This window comes from Arachis stenosperma, chromosome 10 (genome assembly GCF_014773155.1).
Source record: "Arachis stenosperma cultivar V10309 chromosome 10, arast.V10309.gnm1.PFL2, whole genome shotgun sequence".
NCBI lineage: Eukaryota > Viridiplantae > Streptophyta > Magnoliopsida > Fabales > Fabaceae > Arachis > Arachis stenosperma.
In genome coordinates, this window is record NC_080386.1 from 73,345,719 (window position 1) to 73,368,515 (window position 22,797).

A 22,797-nucleotide genomic window follows, 5' to 3' on the forward strand; every position below is an offset into this window, starting at 1 on the left:
TTCATTTACTCTTCCATATTCTTAATTTGTCCCGAGTTGACATTGGATTATTTTTAGAGTTCATTAATACAAGACCATTTTTACTTTTAATTAATCTCTTTGATTATTGTTTATTATGTCTCTTTTTATTTTCTCCTTTAATTTTGTGAAGTCTATATTTATGATAATAGAGTAGTTCCCCAACTTGATTGGGAGTTGATTAAAAGGAGAACCTTGAGTTGGAATACTCAAGAGTTCAATTGTAATTGGTCCATTGTTGGTTGGCTTGTTAGTCATTGACTCTAATCCTTCCCAAGGGAGAGGATTAGGACTTGTGAATTGAAGTTGACTTTTAACTTGACTTTCCTTTATTCGTTGAGGGTTAACTGAGTGAAAAACAATGACTAATTATTAATTGATCTTGATAAAATTCCAACAAGGATAGTACTTCCAATTAATCTTCTCCCGGTCAAGATTTTTATTTAAATCACATAAATTCCCCAATTTAATTTTCTGTTTATCAAACTCAAAACCAATTTGGAAAATCTCTGATTGATAAAATAGCACATCTTCTTGCAACTCGTTGGGAGAGGACCTAGGACTCATACTCCCAGTAATTTATTTCTAAAATTTGTGACAACCCTTTTCTAAATTGATAAGTGGATTTTTGCCGGTTAGGAACTGTACTTACAACGCCATTTTTCTAATTAATTCTTAATCTGCCAATTTCCGCTTAAGTCAATTTTTGGCGCCGTTGCCGGGGAGTTACAATAATGTGCTAATTTATTGATTGGGATTTATTTAATTGCATTTTCTTTTTATTTTGCTACTATGAGCTGCATGTTTCTTTCATTGAATGACGCGTTCACTTCCTGATCTAAGCTTGCCAGTATTTGACCTTAAGATTGAAAGAACTATTTCACGTATAAGGCAAGCTCGGCGTCGGTTAGTCCTCTCCGAGGACGAATCTGAAACGTCACTTAAGGAAGAAACAAGCTCCCTTTCTACTGATTCGGTTGATTTACGTGCAGGTGACATGGCAGCACCTAGGAGAGTCACTATTTAGGAGGCTGGAGCCCCTGATTTTACACTGCAACTGTATCAGGCGCATCATCCAGTGGTGGCTACAGATTTTGAACTTAAGACTGCACTACTCAACTTGATGCCCAAGTTTCATGGCTTACCTGCTCAAGAGCCTATAAAGCACCTTAGGGATTTCCAAGCACCCTGTTCCACTGTCAGGCGCGATGGTGCAGATGAAACTTCTATTCTGTTAAAAGGCTTCCCATTTTATCTTAAGGGAAAGGCAAGAGAATGGTACTACGCCCAACTTAGAGCGACTGTTGCTAACTGGGACACGCTTAGAAGAGAATTTTTGAAGAAATTCTTTCCAGCTGAAGTTACTGATAGATTGAGGAAGGAAATTTCCATGATTGTTCAAGGCGAATCCGAAACTCTCCACGAATATTGGGAGCGCTTCAACAATCTTCTGGAAGCATGCCCCCACCACATGATTGAGAAGTTAGTATTGCTCGACTACTTCACGCAGGGCATGAAACCTCAAGATAAGACCACATTGGAAGGTGCTAGCAATGGGTCTATGAAGAAGTACAAGACCACTGATGAAGCATGGCAATTGATCAGCGACTTAGCTAAATCCACCAGGAATCACAGGCAGAAGCAGAGCCACTCAAAAGCTGTTGCAGAGGTATCCTCTAGCAAAGAGACTACTGCTCTAACCCAGAGTATATGCGAAATGACCAACTTATTGAAGCAGATGCAGTTAAATCAACAGCAAGCTCAGCCTGCTCTGCCACAGCAAGGCCAACAGTTGGTTCCACAAAGAGTATGCGGGATCTATACCGATTACAATCATTATACTGATGAATGTCCGCAACTCCAACAAGAAAACAACACTGTGGCAGCCACTCATAACTTCTATGACCGCCCCAATCAAGGGTACAATCAAGGTGGCAGCTACAACTATGGATGGCAGGATAACTCCAACCAAGGTTGGAGGGATAATTCTAACCAAGGTTGGAGGGATAATCATAATAGAGGAGGCAGAGATAATAATGGAAACCAGAGGTGGAATAACAATAACAACTTCAGGCAGCAGAATCAGAATCAGGCCTACAGAGCACCTCATCTAAGGCAGCCTCAAGCATCTCAGCAGACCCCTCAGATCACTTATCCCTCTTCATCTTCTAATGATGAGTTATTACAATCTATTGATCGGAGATAGCAGACCATGGAAAACAACCTTACTTCTACTCTAAATGGTCTAAACTCTACCTTGCAAGCCCTTGTCTCACAGATTGGATCACTAAATAACTCCAACAACCAGTCTTCGAGTTCTAGTGGACTCCCCTCTCAACCATTACCCAACCCCAAAGGTGGCATCAATGCCATTACCCTGAGGTCTAGAACCACACTGCAAGAGAAGAATCCTGAGAAACCACGCCTGCTAGAACATGCCCTAGCTGCGGACACGGCTGAGGTAGAGGATGCTGAAGAAGAAGATGAAGCACAAGGCATGGCTGAAGTAGAAGCAGCCTAACCAAAGAATGTAGAACCCCAGCAAGCTGAAGCTGTACAAGACGCCACTCCTATTTAATTCCCACACCTTGCTAAGAAATCCAGAAAGCAGATGGAACATGATCCCAAAATGGTAGAGATCTTCAAAAAGGTTGAGGTAACTGTTCCCTTTTTTTATGTTATTCAACAAGTACCTAAATACGCAAAGTTTCTAAAAGAATTGTGCATACATAAAGATAAAATTAATGAATTAGAAACTATTCCTTTAGGTAGTTCTATATCTGCTTTAATGGGAAATATACCTGAAAAATGTAGTGACCCAGGCCCATGCATGGTTAACTGTACCATTGGAGGTGTGATATTTTCTGACTGTATGTGTGATTTAGGAGCGTGCGTGAGTATTATGCCCTTGTCTATATATAATGCTTTAAGGCTCCCTCCCTTAAAAAGGCCAGCAGCTCGTTTTGTGTAAGTAGATAATAGCATAATCACAGTGGTTGGAATTGCTGAAGATGTGTTAGTGAGCTTTAAGGGGCTGACGTTTCCCATTGACTTCTATATCTTGGATATGCCCCAAAATGACTCAGGAAGGCCTTCATCAATCCTGCTTGGAAGACCGTTTTTGAAGACTTCGAAATTCAAGCTGGATGCCTTCTCGGGAACCTATTCCTTTAAGGTAAATGGCAGAACAGTGAGCTTCAATCTGGATGAAGCTATGAAACACCCCCTAGAAGATCACTCCATATTCCAATGTGACATCATTGATGAAATTATAGCTACAACTCACCAGGAAGAAATAGAAGAGAGTCACATGGAGCAAGACCCAAGTGTGGGGACACCCTCTGACCATACTGAAGATTCATCACCATTTTCACTAGCCCCAGACAATCCAGAGCCAAACCATGAGCGGAAAATAGAATTAAAGCCCCTTCCTCCACACCTCAAGTATGCATACCTTGAGAACAAGCAGAAGTTTTCAGTTATCATTGCAAGGGAGCTCACCTCCCAACAAGAAGAACAATTGCTTAGTGTATTGAGGATGCATAAAAAAGCAATCAGATGGAGCTTGGCGGATATAGTAGGCATCAGCCCTCAAGTTTGTGAACATAGAATATTTTTAGAAGAAGGAGCAAAGCCTGTCCGTCAACCTCAGAGAAGATTAAATCCAACCATCTTAGAAGTTGTCAAGAAGGAAGTGATCAGACTACTTGAAGCAGATATTATTTACCCCATCTCAGATAGCGAATGGGTAAGTCCAGTACAAGTGGTGCCCAAGAAGTCTGGAGTCACAACAATAAGGAATGAGCAAGGAGAACTTCTGATAACCAGAGTGCAGAACGCATGGAGAGTTTGCATTGACTACCGGCGTCTCAACCAAGCCACTCGCAAGGATCATTATCCCTTGCCATTCATTGATCAGTTGCTTGATCGCCTGTCAGGTAAATCTCATTACTGCTTTCTAGATGGCTATACAGGCTATTTTCAGATCCATATAGCTCCTAAAGATCAGGAAAAGACTACTTTTACATGTCCTTTTGGGACTTATGCTTATAAAAGAATGCCTTTTGGCTTATGCAATGCGCCAGCTGCTTTCCAAAGGTGTATTATGAGTCTTTTCTCTGATCTCATTGAGACCTGTATGGAAGTTTTTATGGATGACTTTAGCGTATATGGTGATTCTTTTAGCCTTTGTTTGGATAGTTTATCTAAAGTATTGGACATGTGTGTTAGTTCAAACCTTGTTTTAAATTTTGAAAAGTGTCATTTTATGGTGAAACAAGGCATTGTTCTAGGACATGTTGTTTCTGATACTGGTATCTCTGTAGACCCAGCAAAGGTGGATGTTATTTCTAGTTTACCTTACCCCTCCTCTGTAAGGGAAGTCCTTTCGTTCCTTGGCCACACAGATTTTTATCGGAGATTCATTAACGACTTCAATAAGGTAGCACTACCCTTATCCAGACTACTACAAAAAGACATTGAGTTTGAGTTCAGTGAGGATTGCAAACAAGCGTTTGATAAGCTGAAAACCGCCCTGACTCAAGCTCCGATTAAGAGGGGACCAGACTGGAGTCAACCATTTGAAATCATGTGTGACGCCTCCAATCATGCAGTAGGAGCAGCACTAGCTTAGCATGAAGGTAACGATCCTTTTGTAATTGCTTATGCATCTAAGACTTTAGATGCTGCTCAATTTAATTACACTACTACTGAAAAGAGCTCTTAGCTATTGTTTTTGCTCTGGATAAATTCCGAGCCTATTTACTTGGCAGTAAGGTAGTAGTGTACTCAGACCATGCAGCTCTAAAATATTTATTAGATAAAAGGAGTCTAAACCAAGGCTAATACGTTGGATGCTATTGCTGCAAGAATTTGATTTGGAAATTAAAGATAGGAGTCGTAACCAAAATTTAGTGGCTGACCACTTGAGTCGCCTTGAGCACATTAAAGATGACTCCATTCGAATCAATGATAATTTCCTATTTGATAGCTTACAGGCAGTATCTGATGTAGTTCCATGGTATGCACCTGTAACTAATTATCTAGTTAGCCACACTTTTCCTCCCGATTTTACTAAGCATTAGAGAGACAAACTGAAAAGCGAGTCCAAATACTATGTATGGGATGATCCATATCTATGCAGGTGTGGTGCTGACCAGGTAATTAGACGGTGTGTACCTCAATCAGAATTCCAGTCCATTTTAGAGGCCTGCCACTCATCTGAGAGTGGAGGACATTTTGGCCCTCAACGAACTGCTAGAAAAGTTTTAGACTGTGGATTCTGGTGGCCTACTCTTTATAAAGATGCTGTTGACCTTTGTAAATCTTGTCTCCCATGCCAAAGATTTGGTAATATATCCCAGAGGGATGAAATGCCTCAACAAATTATGCTTTTCTGTGAAATTTTTGATGTTTGGGACATTGACTTCATGGGTCCATTTCCAAATTCTAATGGTCACCTTTATATACTGTTAGCTGTAGATTATGTTTCTAAATGGGTAGAAGCAATTTCTACCCGTACTGATGATGCTAACACAGTTGTTTCCTTTGTTAGAAACCATATTATTTGTCGCTTTGGATCACCATGAGCAATCGTGAGCGATCAAGGCACTCACTTTTGTAACAGGAGACTAACAGGTTTACTAAAGAGGCATGGGATAATTCATAAAGTATCAACAACCTATCACCCCCAGACTAATGGGCAAGCAGAGGTGTCTAACAGAGAGATAAAGTGAATACTGAAAAAGATAGTCAAGCCTCATAGAAAGGACTGGAGCACCAGGCTCCAAGACATGCTTTGGGCATACCAGACAGCATACAAGACACCGATTGGGATGAGTCCTTTCCGCTTAGTTTATGGAAAGGCCTGTTATCTCTCAGTTGAGTTAGAACATAAAGCCTTCTGGGCGGTAAAGGAATGCAACATGGACTATGATAGAGCCGGAGCTGAACGGAAGTTGCAACTGCAAGAATTAGAGAACCTTCGCCTAGAAGCTTATGAAAACTCTAGGCTGTATAAGGAGAAGGTGAAGGCTGTGCATGACAAGAACATCAAGAGAAGAGAGTTCCAACTTGGGGACTTAGTCCTCCTTTACAAGTCCAGAATGCGGCTCATGCCAAGCAAGCTGAGATCCAGATGGGACGGTCCCTATCGAGTAGAGAGGGCGGAACCATACGGAGTCTTTCACTTGAGCCATCCTTCAAGCTCTGAACTTATTAAAGTCAATGGACATCGCTTGAAGTTATTCCATGGCGAAAAGATGGCGAAAAACCAGGAACTAGAGATCTTCCTCTTGGAAGATCCGCCCACAGCAGAAGACTGAGCTAGTGGAGCATCCAACTTAAGGACGTTAAAGCAAAGTGCTGGGTGGGAGACAACCCACCATGGTATGATCGTTCCTTCCCCTCTCCTTAATTTTCTTCGTCAATAACTCTTCACAGTACTAATGCCTATATTTTGCATCTCATCTGCATATTGCATATTACATTAAAAAAAAGGGGGGATTAAGGCATGCGACGCGCCAGCATCGTTGACGTGCTCGCATCATAGTGCCTTCGCAACAATGAAGAAAAGAAACAGAGAGTCACGCAGTAGTGTGGCTGGAGGCGTGCCCCTAGCACTATTTGACCCACGTGACCACGTGGATGACGCAATCGCGTCATTAGTAAAATGGCCTCCCCATGCGTCCGCGTCAACCACGCGAACGCGTGGCCGTGCAATTCGACGTAAAAGGGTGTATGGCAGTGAGTTGCGCTGAAGCTGGGCTGAACCTGTGCTAACCACACGTACGCGTGCCGCACGCGTCCGCGCCGTTTTCATATTTTGGCCATCCATGCAATCGCGTCAACTACGCGACCGCGTCACCCTAGAATTTGGCAAAACGTGTTTCACACAGAGAGTTGTGCGAGCGCGAGGCTTCCCTTGCGCCACTAGCACAAATCATGTCACGTGACCGCGTGACCGACGCGTCCGCGTCACCTCATTCAAGCGCTATCCGCGCGACCGCGTGACTTACGCGTCCGCGTCACATGCGCCGCCCAATCTCTCAACTCTGCCAGATTAACTTATCTTTTCTTCCCCAAATCCTACTTTTTCCTTCCTTCTTAATTTCCCCCCTTTCTTCCTTCTCCCTTCTTTCTTCCCTTCTACTCCCTATTTCTCACCACCATTATCAAGGTTCTTCTTCTCTCTTTACTTTTTCATTCTTCTTCTTATTTTCATGTTTTCTTTTTCTTTTTCTTCTACTTTTCCTATCCATGTTTTCTTTTTCCTTCTTCTTCTTCCTATTGGTGTTGGAGATTTCTTTGGGTCATTATTTTTATATGTTGCTTGTGGATTGTTCAGGACTTTTTTAACAGTTATATATTATTTTTATAGAGTTGCTTGCATGTTCAAATTAATATTTTCCCTACTTTATTCAACATGCATGCTATGTGTTTGTGAAAACGCCATATGGTATTGTGCACTATTTTTAGATTTCTTTTAATCTACTACTCTATATGCTTGCTTTTCACAAAACCATTTTTTCTATTTTATTAATTTTTATATAATTATTATTACAAGCATATTATTAGTTTGGAAGACTTGGTAATCTACCTTGGACATTGAATGCTTGATCTATGCTACTCATGCCTTTGTCGGCATGTCAATAAACACTTTGCATTTAACTGTCATCACATGCACTTGCTATATTTCCGTTGTTGATTTTTCACATGTAGTCATGACCATGTGGTAACATCATTCTTCCTTACTGTGCATTAATTACCACCTTTCCCATTCTTTTCCTTACTATAACCCTTGACGTTTTAACGTACCTTCTCTTTTTTTTTTTAGGATGGCCACCAAGAAAGGCAAGGAAAAAGCTACCCCCAACTCAACAGCAAGGAGAGGAACAAGAAGGCCACTAGTAGCAGAGCCGTCTTCAACTGCAGTTAAGCCCTCAACAAAAAGAATTAAGAGGATTCTAAAGGTCGATGATAAAGAAAGAGCCTTCCCAGCAAAGGACACTGCGCGATTTCCCAACAGCTACTGCGAGCAGATGTTCCCAATCCTGGCAGCAAGGAATTACAACAACGAACACCTTCTTATCCTTCCGCCTCGTATTACTAATTTTGTTGAGCCGCAAATTGCACAAAGACACTGGGGATTCCTACAGAGACATCCACGGTAGGTTAATCTTTCTTGGGTAGTCGAGTTCAACTCCAATTTCCACCTGCCGACCCTGTAGTCTGTCTATGTCCGTTAGAAGCAAGTCCCCATTACAGAAGAGGCCATTCAGCGTGCCTTAGATCTCCCCCTGCTCCAAAAGGACTGGACGCATTTCAAGAAGCCACACTCAAGTGCCAGACGTACAAATTTGACTGGGACGCCGTTCTCAGAGTTATCGCACAACCTGACAGCAGATGGATTTTTTGATACCATCATTCCCGTCCTAAGAGAATATCGGCTTCTGCTCTCACCTTGGAGGCTCACGTATGGGCACAGATTCTGTCCCATTACGTCTTTCTGAGCACTCATGAGTCCTCTTTTACTGCAGACATGGCCGTTCTACTATGGTGCATCCTCACAGACCAGCCTCTAAACCTACCAAGACACATCCGAAATGCCATGGGACGCGTACGAATTGCGGGCAACCTACCTTTTCCCGCCTTGGTCTCCGATCTTGTCTCAGCAACCGGAGTCTTCTACAGAGTTGGGGACACCAAAACCATGCTTCCACGTGATGATCAATTCGTCCCTAACGGGAGATATCTCAGGCCACCAATAGCCACTACCAGCCAGTCTGCAGAACAAGCTGCAGACGTTCCCACTTCCACACCACAAGCACTATCTCTACAAGTCAGCTGCTGCATCAAATACTAGAGAGATTGGACCGGCATGAACAGAAGGCAAAGCTATGAGAGCGCCGCAACCAGTGCCGATTCAAATACCTCAAGGAGCTACTCACAGGCAACCACAAACCTGACAAGGACCCAGACACTCCAGACTCCACTTCCTTTACCAGCACAGAGAGCCATGACGGTCCCGACTATGGAGATATTGCCACCAGCCCACCTTGTTCCTGACAGATGGCACCGAGGACGGTGCAAAGCCTTAAGTGTGGGGAGGTTGGTCAGTACCTGACTTCTGGAGGTAATTCTTTCCCCTAACACCAATTTCTTTTTCTTTAGAATAGGATAGATTGCATAGTAGTAGGTTAATTGCATGCATGTTCTACCTGATTGAAAAGATAATAAGTTTCTTTTAAGACCTTATTTTTTAAAATTTCACTAATTTAAATCAAAACCTTTATGTTAAATTTGTTTGAAATTGTAACTGGAACATAGTTTTTGAGCTAAAAGAACACACAACTCGTGAAACTTTGAGCCTAAATACATGGTTACACTATTTAACCATAAATATTTTTTTCTTGTGTGTTTGCTTCTCTATGATTGTAATCTGAATTTTATTTCATCCTATATGTCCAATGTTAATGTGTTATATGCATGCATATGATTGAGGCCATTGGTTGTTTAGCTCACTTACCCCAAATAAGCCTACCCTTTTAATTACCTTTGTTAGCCACTTTGAGCCATTTTTAATCCCATTGTTCTACATTTACCACATTACTAGCCTTAAGCAAAAAAAAAGAATTAAATATCCCAATTGAATCTTTGGTTAGCTTAAGATAGAAATTGTATGTTAATTGAGTATGGGAAAATTGTGGGAACAAAGGAATAATAATGGGATATGTCATGAAAAAATAAAGGAAATTTGGGTACCTACTCATGTGAAACCATAAAAGAAAAATTACAAATCTATGTGCATTGATAAGCTAAGTCAAAAAAAATTATATTTATTTATTTTAGTGAATAAGGGGACAAAATCACTCCAATGATAAGTCAAAGTTCAAATAATCAATGCACATGTGATAAAATTAAAATAAAGGTTGATGCATGAGTATGGAATGTGAAAAAGAAATTCTGGGTAGCTAAGTATGAATGTTGAAATTATATAGAGTATATGTATGTTAGGTAAAAGCTTAGGTTAATTAAAGATTCAATGTATATGCTCACTTAGCCATATGTATACCCTCACCCTTACCTTAGCCCCATTACAACCATGAAAAGACCTCATGATGTTTGCATTGGCACTTTAAATGTTGTTGATTGGTTTGGTGAAAAACAAAATTCTGAAAGCATGATTAGAGAAGGATAGAGTGATTACCCTACACACTAGAGATATCAGAGTGCACACACACCATCAGTGAGGGTTCACTGCTTGATTCCATGTTCCCTGCTTTCACGAGCTATCTTCTTACAAATTTACTTGCTTTTACTGTATGATTTGAATTAGTGGAATCTGCCCCATGTTTTATCTTAGAGAACTTATCTATTTTTAATCATATAGACAAAAATCATATAGTTGCATTCATATATATATATATAGGTTGCATTGCATTGCATGAGTCTTATATGTCCCTATTCATTCATATTTATCTCCTTCAACTTAGCATGAGGACATGCTAATGTTTAAGTGTGGGGAGGTTGATAAACCACTATTTTATGATTTATATTGTGTTTAATTGTGTGGTTTTATCAAGTCTTCATGCACTTATTCATATGATTTGCATGTATTTACAATTCCTTCCTAAAAATGTTCTATGATTGAAAACTTGCTTCCTAAAGATCTTTTAATTGTATATTTTTATTCTCCTTCGTACCATTCGATGTCGTGATCTGTGTGTTAAGTGTTTCAGGCTTCATAGGGCAGGAATGGCGTAAAGAATGGAGAGGAAACTTGCAAAAAATAGAAGGAACACAAGAAATTGAGGGGATGACCAGCAAGAAGTGACGCGGGCGCATGGCTGACACGACCGAATGGGTTGGAAGCTGCACGAGTAATGCGAATACGTGGACGACGCGCTGATAAACCACTATTTTATGGTTTATATTATATTTATTTGAGTGGTTTTATCAAGCTTTTCACCCACTTATGCATAGGATTTGCATGATTTTACAATTCCTTCTTAGTTTAGTTCTATGATTAAAAACATGCTTCTTTGGTCTTAATTTAGCTAATCTTAATCCTCTCTTATTACCATTTGATGCCTTGATCTGTGTGTTAAGTGTTTTAGGCTTCATAGGGTAGGAATGGCTTAGGGAATGAAGAGGAAGCATGCAAAAATAGAAAGAACACAAGGAATTGAGGAGATGACCAGCGAGAAATCACGCGGTCGCATGACTCACGCGACCGCACGAAATAGAAGGAATTACCGTGACGCGCTCGCGTGCCTGACGCGACCGCGCGGATTGGAAGCTGCACAAATGACGCGAAAGCGTGGATGACACACACGCGTGGTACGAAAAACGCTGAGTGACGCGATCGCGTGGACGACGCGGACACGTGACGTGCGCGATCTGCAGAATTACAAAAGTCGCTGGCACAGATTCCGGGCCGCATTTCAACCCAGTTTTCGGCCCAGAAACACAGATTAAAGTCAGGGAACATGCAGAGACTCAGATAATCAATTGATATCAGATCATAATTCAATTTTAGGTTTTAGATGTAGTTTTTAGAGAGAGAGGTTCTCTCCTCTCTCTTAGGATTTATGATTAGGATTAGGATTAGGACTTCAACTCTTCATCAGGTTCAATATTTCTTTTACTTTGTATTTCTCTTTTATTTTCAGATACTTTAATTCTTGTATTACATATGTTTCCTATTTGGCTTATGAGCCATTCATGTTAGGATTTTCTTTATTTAATATAAATTGAGGTATTTCAGACTTATATGTTTTGGATGCTTTAGCTTTATCCAATTTATTTTCATTCGAGTAGATTTTCTTCCCTTTTGGCTTTGGTTGATTAATTGGTAACTCTTGAGTTATCAAACTCATTGTTGACTGAAAATTTGAATTCTTCAAGAATTAATTCGAGTTCCAATAACTCTAGCCTTTCCCAAGGAAAGACTAGGACCTGAGGAATCAAAATTAATTCATCCACTTGACTTACCTTCATAGTTAGAAGTTGACTTAGTGGGAGAAAAATCCAATTCTCATCACAATTGATAAGGATAACCGGGATAGGACCTCCAGTTCTCATACTTTGCCAAAAGCTTTATTAGTTATTATTTTAACGACTTGTTATTTTACATTACTTATTCAACCCTTTTCAAAACCCCAAAATATACTTTTCCATAACCAATAATAATTCATACTTTCCTGCAATTCCTTGAGAAGATGACCCGAGGTTTGCATACTTCGGTTAATTAATTTTATTGGGTTTGTTACTTGTGACAACCAAAACATTTGTAAGAAAGGACTCTTGTTGGTTTAGAAGCTATACTTGAAATGGGAATTTATTCTGAATTCTAGACCACGCAAAAGTTCTCTCTTCAAAATGGCGCCGTTGCCGGGGAATTGCAAACGTGTGCCTTATTATTGGTTATTGTAAATATTTTTCAAAAAAAATATATATATCTTATCTTATTTTTTTTAAAAAAATCAATTTTTTTTTTCAAAATATTTTCTTTTTATTAATTTTTGTTTTTATTTCTTACTACCATGAACTCTCACCCCTTTGGCTATGAGTCTGGTTACAACTATGTTGCAGGAAGAGGAAGCTATAACAGGAATATGCATTAAGGTTAAAGCAATCAAAGATGGATGGAGCCAAGAGGATCTGATCAACCCTTTAGGCAACAGCACCTTCCAAGATATCATGGACGAAGACCATTCTATAATGCATACCAAGATGATAGATATGGTGGACCCCCTTGTAGTTACTAACAAGCCCTATCATATGCCAATGAACCACCTCCTCAACATAGCTTTGAACCACCACACTCACAAGTCCATCTCCACCATTCACCTCCATATGACCCAAACCCTTGTCCACCACACCAACCACCATATGAACCATACCCAGAACCACCACCTCAATATACACCATCTCCATATCCTTATCAAGAGGAACCACCTCCGAGTTATGAACCTTTTCTCCCAACAAATGAACCCTCTTATCCACCCCAAACCTCCATGGAGAAAGCATTTGCCGATCTAAACTCTTCTATACAAGCTCTCGCCGCCCAAATTAGACCACTAAATACCCCTAATATTCAACCCTCGAGCTCCAATGCACTTCCATCTCAACCACATAATGATCCACCCACCCCATCACCACCATCCATGGAAGAGCCCAACATCCATCAATCAAGGAGCAACATGATCCCACTGATACTATTAACATGGAACAAGAGAGAAAGGATCATCTTCGCGAATCCATACTTCATAAGGAGCTAGAGGAGGCACTAAAGGTGAAGGTAGTAGAGACTCTTGAAGTTGACAGCGCAATTGAAGAACTAGTGAAAGAAGACAACAAGGAGGATTTTGTACTTGAAGGTGAAGAAATAGTTGAACAGGAAATCATCAAGGATGAATATGATTTCATACTTAAACACTTGGATCAAGCAATAAATCGATTACCTTTCTGATGTTCGGACATTCAAGGAACCCCCATGGCGTCATGTCGAGAATCTACTGAAGAACGTAGCAGGAAGGAGAAGTTAGGCACTCTGGTGGATAGTGAGCAGCACGATTTGGTATTGAAACAAGTGGAGGAAGCTGGAATTATTGAAGAAAAAGAGGAGGCAGTGATTGAAGACTTAGGAGATGCTAAACCTCCAAGGGAAAGTCAAGTTATAGAGCCTCCTTCAAAGATGTTTGAAACTGATGTTGAGGAGGGTGTACAACCTCCAAGGCATCTCATGGTTGAAGACTTTGAAGGGGATGATCAAGAGATGGATTCAATCATTAATGAATTCTTATCTACATTTGAATCCTCTCCCATTGGACTTGACATGGAGATTAAAGAAGTAGAAGCACAACCTCCCATGCCCATGGTGAACAATGAAGAAGAAATTGAATCAGAAGAAAGCTACCAAGAGGAAGAGGTTGAAATTGAAGAAGCTTGCAAAGAGGTGGAATATGTCAAAGAAGAACACAAAGGAGTGGAGCTTGCGTGTTCATTAGAAACACCTCAAACTAAGTTGCCATCATCCTTCACAACATTCAAGTGGGTAAAATTCATATCCCTTAGCTTTCTAATTCCACTTGAATACGGGCTACTGGAGACGGATGGTCAACTTAGAGCTCTTTTTGGCATTAAGAGTAAGAGGAAGATGGTCAGTGGTAAGAATTATCCTGCAAAGTTCATTATGGTTGGAAGCTTTGAGTTTAAATGCAAAGGTTGGTGTAAAGCTCAACTGAATGGGTCTAGGAAGTTGTTTGGCCACTTTACTGAGAATTCAGATTGCCTGCCACCCAGTTGGAACACTGATGATCAATTTGAAGACGGGTGTAGAAACAAGATTTGGGATCCCAGAGGCTATTGGAAGTACAAACATTGGTGGGGATTCCTGGATCAGTACAAGCATAAGCCACCAAAACAGGGAGCTCACCAAATGTCCAACTTAAGGACTTTAACTAAAAGTGCTAGGTGGGAGACAACCCACCATGGTATGATCGTTCCCTTTTCAGTTTTAATTCTAGTATGTTTTGTTTGTTTTTGAGTTTTGATTGAACATGGAATCATGCATACTTGCATAGCATTCATATTAAGCATTGCATTCTGCATACTGCATTATAAAAAAAAATAAAAAAAATTCGCACGCGACGCGACAGCGTTGCTGACGCGTCTGCGTCGCAGGTGCTTTAGGGAGAAATGAAAAGTGAACAGAGAGTCACGCGAGAGCGTGGCTAGAGGCGTGCCTTTGGCACAAATTTGACCCACACGACCGCGTCGCTGACGCGTCCACGTCATGTGGGAAAAATGCCTCCCACACGTCTGCGTCACCTACGCGAACGCATGCCCTGTAAATCGACATAAAAAGGATGTATGGCCGAAAGTTGAGCTGGATCGTGGCCGGACTCGTGCTAGAAGCACAAGCCTTACCACGCGGATGCATGGCTGACGCGTCTGCGTCAGATCCCTATAATGGCCACTCACACGATCGCGTCGACCACGCGACCGCGTCACCCTGAAATTTGCAATAATGAATTTTGAACAGAGAGTTGTGCGAATGCGAGGCTGCCCTCAAGCCAGTAGCACAAAATGCGTCACGCGCCCGCGTGACCGACGCGACCGCGTCGATTAATTTCAGCGTAAGTTGCGCGACAGCGTCCCCCACGCGTCCGTGTCACTTGCGCCGCACAACTTATCCAGGGCAGCCAAATATCTTATCTTTTCTTCCCTATATCTAATTCTTTTCTTCCCTTCTTATTTCTTTTCTTCTTTCTTCTTCCTTTTCTTACTTTCTTCTTCTCATCCCTCTTCACTTCCGTTTAATTTATTTGCATAGTTTCATTCATTGCATTATCTTCATTGGTGTTAGAAAATTATTTATTTTACTTGTGGATTATTCAAAGAATTGTTTGACAATTATATAATTTTTTTAAAAGGTTGCTTTCACGTTCAACTGAATACTTTCAATAACTTATTTACCATGCATGCTATGTGTTTGTGAAAAAGCCCGTATGGCATCATGCACTACTTTTATGTTATCCTACTACTGTAATGCCTGTTTTTCACAAAACCCTTTCCACATTTTATTTTTAATTATAATTGTCAATACAAACGTGATTATCGGTTTGTTACGAGTAATAATACATTTTTAATCTTTAATGCTTGATCTATGCTACTCATGCCCTTGCCGGCATGCTAATAAACATCTTGCATCCAATACTCCCCATGCCTTGCTATATTTCCATTGATGAACTGATCACATGGAATCGCGACCATGTCTTTCATTCACTATTTTCCTTACTTGGCATGATTATCACTCGTCCCGTCCTCCTCTTTGCTCTATCCCTTTGACTTCATGTCCTTTTTTCTTCTCCCTTTTTCAGGCTGGCCACCAGAACAGGTAAAGAGAACGCCTCTACAACGAGCAACAACTGAGGAACCACATTGGTGGACGAAATTGTGATCACTATGTTCTTCTACCTTTTGAGCTTTAGTATGAATATACCCTTAGGGCACTGTTTATTTTCTTAACTTGAATTCACAACTCCGTTCAACTAACCAGCAAGTGTACTGGGTCGTCCAAGTAATAACCTTACGTGAGTAAGGGTCGAATCCACAGAGATTGTTGGTATGAAGCAAGCTATGGTCACCTTGTAGATCTCAGTCAGGCGGATTAAACATGATACTTAATTAGATTCAAATAATAAAATAGATAAAATAAAAGGGATAAAAATACTTATGCAGATTCATTGGTGGGAATTTCAGATAAGCGGAATGGAGATGCTGTAGAGCTCTCGGACGCCTGCCTTCCTATTGCTTCCACTCAATCCTTCTTACTCCTTTCCATGGCAAGCTTTGTATAGGGCATCACCGTTGTCAGTGGCTACATCCCATCCTCGCAGTGAAAGCTAATGCTCACGCACTCTGTCACAGTACGGCCAATCACCGGTCGGTTCCCTCCCCTACTGGAATAGAATCCCTCTTTTGCGTCTGTCACTAACGCCCAGCAGGTTACAGGTTTGAAGCTCGTCACAGTCATTCAATCCTAGAATCCTACTCGGAATACCATAGACAAGGTTTAGACTTTCCGGATCCTCATGAATGCCGCCATCTATCTAACTCATACCACGAAGATTCTGTTGGGGAATCTAAGAGATACACATTCAAGCCTTGTTGCATGTAGAACGGAAGTGGTTGTCAATCACGTGTGTTCATAAGTGAGAATAATAATGAGGGTTATCTAACTCATCATCATTCATCATGTTCTTGAGTACGAATGAATATCTTGGAATAAGAATAAGATAGAGAATTGAATAAGAGAAAATAGAACTTCATTAATCTTTGAGGTACAGCAGAGCTCCACACCCTTAATCTATGGTGTGCAGAAACTCCACCGTTGAAAATACATAAGTGAAAGAGGTCCAGGCATGGCCGAGAGGCCAGCCCCCTAAAACGTGATCACTAGATCAAAAACACAATCCAGGATGTCTAATACAATAGATAGATGTCCTATATATACTAGACTAGCTACTAGGGTTTACATGAGTAAGTAATTGATGCATAAATCCACTTCCGGGGCCCACTTGGTGTGTGCTTGGGCTGAGCTTGATCAATACACGAGCTAAGGCTTCTCTTGGAGTTGAATTTCGAGTTATGATGTGTTTTGGGCGTTCAACTCCGGATCATGACGTTTTTCTGGCGTTTAACTCCAGAAAGGAGCGTGTACTTGGCGTTCAACGCCAAGTTGCGTCGTCATTCTTCGAATAAAGTATGGACTATTATATATTGCTGGAAAGCCCTGGATGTCTACTTTCCAACGCCGTTGAGAGCGCGCCAATTGGAGGTCTGTAGCTCCAGAAAATCCATTTCGAGTGCAGGGAGGTCAGAATCCAACAGCATCAGCAGTCCTTTTGTCAGCCTTTTTTCAGAGTTTTGCTCAAATCCCTCAATTTCAGTCAGAATTTACCTGAAATCACAGAAAAACACACAAACTCATAGTAAAGTCCAGAAATGTGAATTTAACATAAAAACTAAGGAAAACATCCCTAAAAGTAGCTCAAACTTACTAAAAACTATATAAAAACAATGCCAAAAAGCGTATAAATTATCCGCTCATCACACATCCCCCGCCACCTGCACATCTTTGCATGCACCGAGGACGGTGCAATCATTAAGTGTGGGGAGGTTGATACCGATCTCCACGGGTTAGTTAGCCCCTTCTTAACACCAATTTTTGTTTTTCATTGATGCATTTGCATGTTTGATTGCATGTCTGTAATATTTTGTGCATATTTTACCACTTGGTTGAAGTACTATTTTCTTTTTCAAGAAAACCTTTTATAGTATTTCACTAATTTAAATTAAAAATTTTTTTGAAAAACTTGTATGAAGAAATATTATTTTGGAACATGGTTTAGAGCTCGAACACACAAAACCAGTGAGATTTTGAGCCTATTTGATTGGTTGTATTCTATCAACCAATATTTTATTTTTGGTGTGTGTTTTTCTCTCTAAAATTGTGATCTTTGTCTTGCTTAACTCTATATTTCCATTATTTGATGTATGCATGCACTTATATGATTGAGGCCTTGTTTCACTAAGCTTACATACCCATATGGCCTTACCTTTTATTATCCTTTGCAAACCTATGTTAAGCCTATTTTACCCCTTATTCTTTACTTTAGCTCATCACTAACTCTAAGCGGAAAACAATAATGTCCTTAATTTGAATCCTTGATTAGCTTAGACTAGTGAGAATGCTCATGAATTAAGTGCAGGGAAAAGTGGGTTTGGAAATATTTGGTTTGGGAATTGAGTATGTTAGACTTTGTGTGAAAATATGAAAAATGTTAAGAACATGTTTATGCATTCAAAACCTTAATCATATGCATTGAGAAAAAAAAAGTGAAAAAAAAGCAAATAATAAAAGGGGACAAAATGCCCCAAAGTAAGTGTTGGTATCAATGCATATGTACTGAACTCAAATTTAGGATGCATGAATATGTGGAAAACACAGTTAATGGGAAGTTAGATCTTGTATTGTGATTAAATGGATTGTCTTAAGTTAGGTGGAAAGTTTATGTTAATTAAGGATTCAAATTTGAGTCCACTTGGCCAAATACAATCCTACCATGACCTTAACCCCATTACAACCATTAAAAGACCTCTTAATTTGTGTATTGGTGCATTAAATTTTTGTTGATTGTTAGATGAAGAGAAAGCTATAGAAAGCAAGATTAGTAAAGAATTGAGAGAATTAACCCTAGACACTTGAGAGTTAGAATGATATACACTACCAGTAAGGTTCAGCGCTTAATTCTATGTTCCCTGCTTTCATGAGCTATCTTCTTCTTACAAGTTATTTGTATTGTTTTTTGTGATTTGAATTAGTGAAATCCAATTTACATTTATTCTTGAAGGATTTATTTACTTTTTCACCAAGTAGGTAGAGTCATTTTAGCATGTAGTTGCATTCACATTCATAGGTTGCATTGCATGAGTCCTGTTTTTCCCTACTCATTTATTTTGTTCCCTTGAGCTTAGCATGAGGACATGCTAATGATTAAGTGTGGGTAGGTTGATAAACCACTATTTTATGGTTTATATTGTTTTTAATTGAGTGGTTTTATCAAGCTTTTCACCCACTTATTCATAGGATTTGCATGATTTTACAATTCCTTCTTAGTTTAGTTCTATGATTAAAAACATGCTTCTTTGGTCTTAATTTAGCTAATCTTAATTCTCTCTTATTACCATTTGATGCCTTGATCTGTGTGTTAAGTGTTTTAGGCTTCATAGGGTAGGAATGGCTTAGAGAATGAAGAGGAAGCATGCAAAAATAGAAAGAACACAAGGAATTGAGGAGATGACCAGCAAGAAATCACGCGGTCGCATGGCTCACGCGACCGCGCGAAATAGAAGGAACTACCGTGACGCGCTCGCGTGCCTGACGTGACCGCGCAGATTGGAAGCTGCTCGAACGACGCGAAAGCGTGGACGACGCGCACGCGTGGTACAAAAAACGCTGAGTGACGCGATCGCGTAGACGACGCGGACGCGTGATGTGCGCGATCTGCAGAATTACAAAAGTCACTGGCATAGATTTCGGGCCGCATTTCAACCCAGTCTTCGGCCCAGAAACACAGATTAAAGTCAGGGAACATGTAGAGACTCAGATAATCAATTGATATCAGATCATAATTCAATTTTAGGTTTTAGATGTAGTTTTTAAAGAGAGAGAGGTTCTCTCCTCTCTCTTAGGATTTAGGATTAGGATTAGGATTAGGACTTCAACACTTCATCGGGTTCAATATTCCTTTTACTTTGTATTTCTCTTTTACTCTCAGATAATTTAATGCTTGTATTACATATGTTGCCTATTTAGCTTATGAGCCATTCGTGTTAGGCTTTTCTTTATTTAATATAAATTGAGGTATTTCAGACTTATATGTTATGGATACTTTAGCTCTATCCAATTTATTTTCATTCGAGTAGATTTTCTTCCCTTTTGGCTTTGGTTGATTAATTGGTAATTCTTCAGTTATTAAACTCATTGTTGACTGAAAATTGGAATTCTTCAAGAATTAATTCGAGTTCCAATAACTCTAGCCTTTCCCAAGGAAAGTCCAGGACCTGAGGAATCAAAATTAATTCATCCACTTGACTTACCTTCATAGTTAGAAGTTGACTTAGTGGGAGAAAAATCCAATTCTCATCACAAATGATAAGGATAACCGGGATAGGACCTCCAGTTCTCACACCTTGCCAAGAGCTTTACTAGTTATTATTTTGACAACTTGTTATTTTACATTACTTGTTCAACCCTTTTGAAAACCCCAAAACATACCTTTGTATAACCACTAATAAGAACACACCTCCCTGCAATTCCTTGAGAAGACGACCCGAGGTTTAAATACTCGGTTATCAATTTTAAAGGGGTTTGTTACTTGTGACAACCAAAACGTTTGTAAGAAAGGACTTTTGTTGGTCTGGAAGCTATACTTGCAACGAGGAATTTATTCTGAGTTCTAGACCACGCAAAAGTTCTCTCTTCACGCGCACACATGGCATCGAAAACACTGAGTGACGCGAACGCGTGGATGATGCAGTCGCGTGACGTGCGTGATCTGCAGAATTACAGAAGTCGCTGGCATAGATTCTGGGCCGCGTTTTAACCCAGTTTTTGGCTCAGAAATGCAGATTAGAGTTAGGAAACATGCAGAGACAGAAAGAGAATATTCATTCAGCATACTTTCTAGTTTTTAGATCTGATTCTACTCCTCCCCTAGGTTTTTCTCTTTACATTCATAATTTAGGATTTGAAGATCTTTGGCACTTTGGCTTTTGAGAAGAGTCTACCTGATGAGCGGATAATTTGTACGCTTTTTGGCATTGTTTTTAGTATGTTTTTAGTAGTTTGAGTTGAGTTTTTAGTATATTTTTATTAGTTTTTAGTTAAAATTCACTTTTCTGGACTTTACTATGAGTTTGTGTATTTTTCTGTGAATTCAGGTATTTTCTGGCTGAAATTGAGGGACCTGAGCAAAAATCTGATTCAGAGACTGAAAAGGACTGCAGATGCTGTTGGATTCTGACCTCCCTGCACTCGAAGTGGATTTTCTGGAGCTACAGAAGCCCAATTGGCGCGCTCTCAACGGCGTTGGAAAGTAGACATCCTGGGCTTTCCAGCAATATATGATAGTCCATACTTTGCCCAAGATTTGATGGCTCAAACCGGCGTTCAAAGTCACCCTCAGAATTCCCAGCGTTAAACGCCGGAACTGGCACCTAAATGGGAGTTAAACGCCCAAACTGGCATAAAAGCTGGCGTTTAACTCCAAGAAGAGTCTCTACACGAAAAATGCTTCATTGCTCAGCCCAAGCACACACCAAGTGGGCCCGGAAGTGGATTTTTATGTCATTTACTCATCTTTGTAATTCTTAAGCTACTAGTTCCCTATAAGTAGGACCTTTTACTATTGTATTTTCATCTTTTGATCACTTTAGATCTCTAGATCATCTTTGGACGTCTTGTTCTTAGATTATTGGGAGGCTGGCCTCACGGCCATGCCTAGACCTTGTTCTTATGTATTTTCAACGGTGGAGTTTCTACACACCATAGATTAAGGTGTGGAGCTCTGCTGTACCTCGAGTATTAATGCAATTACTATTGTTCTTCTATTCAATTCCGCTTGTTCTTTGTCCAAGATATCACTTGTTCTTCAACTTGATGAATGTGATGATCCGTGACACTCATCATCATTCTCACTCATGAACAAAGTGACTGACAACCACTCTTGTTCTACAAGCACACGAGGCTCTAGTGAATATCTCTTGGATTCCTGATACACGATGCATGGTTGATCGCCTGACAACCGAGTGCTCGCCTGACAAACGAGCCAGCCATTCCGTGAGATCAGAGTCTTCGTGGTATAGGCAAGAACTGTTGGCGGCATTCAAGAGAATCCGGAAGGTCTAACCTTGTCTGTGGTATTCTGAGTAGGATTCAATGATTGAATGACTGTGACGTGCTTCAAACTCCTGAAGGCGGGGCGTTAGTGACAGACGCAAAAGAATTACTGGATTCTATTCCGGCCTGATTGAGAACCGACAGATGGATAGCCGTGCCATGACAGGGTGCGTTGAACATTTCCAATGAGAGGATGGGAGGTAGCCACTGACAACGGTGAAACCCTTGCATAAGCTTGCCATGGAAAGGAGTAAGAAGGATTGGATGAAGACAGTAGGAAAGCAGAGAGACGGAAGGGAAAGCATCTTCATACGCTTATCCGAAGCTCTCACCAATGATATACATAAGTATCTCTATCTTTATCTTTATGTTTTATTCATTCATCATCTATACCCATTTGAGTCTGCCTGACTGAGATTTACAAGGTGACCATAGCTTGCTTCATACCAACAATCTCCGTGGGATCGACCCTTACTCACGTAAGGTATTACTTGGACGACCCAGTGCACTTGCTGGTTAGTTGTGCAAAGTTGTGTAGAGATCACAATTTCGCGCTACCAAGATTTTGGTGCCGTTGCCGGGGATTGTTTTGAGTATGGACAACTGACGGTTCATCTTGTTGCTTAGATTGAGTATTTTTTTTTCAGAGTTCTTAAGAATGAGTTCTAGTGTTTCATGATGATCTGTTGAAGTCTGGCTGGCTGAGAAGCCATGTCTAATCTTATTGGACCGAGGTTTCAACTTATCATCACAAAAGCTTGTTGATTTCTATCAATCTTGCTATTGGAGCAATGATCTGCTAAGGC